Source organism: Solanum pennellii, chromosome 12, assembly GCF_001406875.1.
Source record: "Solanum pennellii chromosome 12, SPENNV200".
NCBI classification, from domain to species: domain Eukaryota; kingdom Viridiplantae; phylum Streptophyta; class Magnoliopsida; order Solanales; family Solanaceae; genus Solanum; species Solanum pennellii.
This window is the reverse complement of record NC_028648.1, coordinates 23,059,878-23,061,474: the sequence shown is the minus strand read 5'-3', so window position 1 is coordinate 23,061,474 and position 1,597 is coordinate 23,059,878.

Genomic DNA, 1,597 nt, shown 5'->3' with positions numbered 1-1,597 from the left:
CCAACATGACAATCTCTAGGGCGTTTCTAGCTTCAAGAACATACACACCTTGTTATTTATTTTACTCATTTTTACTTTGGTAGAGAAATTCAATCTTTGCCTTACTTGCATATATTTGGACCGGTAAAGAGAAACTCTCATGTAGAAAACTTTGTATTTCTTCAATGGATCTGAAAACTATATCATTGTTATGTTTCTATTTATTTATCTCAATACTCTAAGAAGTCTACGACAATCAAAAAGTTCTACATTCCATTCAAAATCTTTTGTATCATTAATGATTCAGTCTCCAATATTACTGGTAAGAATTGATGTATTAAACAGTATTCCAGTCCAGTTCGCAAAGCGATTGCCTCAGACAATAAATAGGAAGACCTCCAATTCTCTCTTCATCAGTCAAAATAACATTGAAGTCACCACCTACAACCAAGGTTACCTCATATTTTGACTAACAAAATAAATATCATCCCACAAACTTAGTGTTTCATGTGCTAAATACTTAGCATAAATATAAGTTAGTATTCATTTTTTTCATTGTTATGCACTAAATTATCATACCACAAGTCACTATTTGTTTTGTTGAATTCAGCAGTTCCCATCCCTACATTTTATAATGTTTGTTGCTGATTTTGTTGTAGTTGTTGCTCTTGATTTTTATCACTACAGACAACCACATGTATAGACTTCCAAATAGCATTAATATGCCTATTCCATAGTAACCCAATCTTACATCCGCCCTTCACATTACATTGTTTGGGAGTTTGAATTTCGCATATCATCCATCTCTGGCCACCCATAGAAAAACTTCCCTATCGTCGCATATTGTAAGTGTTCGATGGTGTTCATCCGCCTAACTTAATCTTCAGTCCATGTTATTCTTAATATACTTACGAAGGTTGTTTGATCGGAATAAGCACAACAGTAGCAGGTTTATGTTTTGAGATAGATTCGTTGTATTAGGTATATGGAGGTCAACATATTTGCATCCTTGAGCAGTTGGCAAACTATTATGTTCGTTGGGATTATCCTTTGTTCCAGTATCTTGGTTGCTAACGGGAATTGAATTTGAATTGATGGATATTTGCTGGCCAGCCGCCAAAGCAGGCTGACCAGTGACCAATATGTCCATGATCGATAAAAAATTTCTTGTAGCAAGGAGAATTTTTAAGTTCACCTTTCGTTGCCACTCAACATCTTGTCTATCTTTTCACTCAAAATTCATGATATGACAAAATATTGTAACTTTTCTTCTTTTTAATGTCTTGTAAAAAACTAATTATTCTTCTCTATAATTGAAAAGATGAGAGCGTTTTGCATTGTTGACATTCATGTCCAATAAATAATGAAAAACATGAAAATTACTTATACAGGGCGATAGACAGGTTCAAACATAAGAAAATCAATGTCTAAATACCTCTACAAGGATTTAGCAGCAGACCTTTACAATTGGCTCAACAACCTCACCATAATAAAGAAGGTGTTGCTCCTGCCAGTACCATACAACGAGCAGCTGTATCTCTTACTACTTTTCCTGATGCAGAAATTTGCAACCACTTCCCCACATAATTACATTGAAAAAGTTATATATATATATATA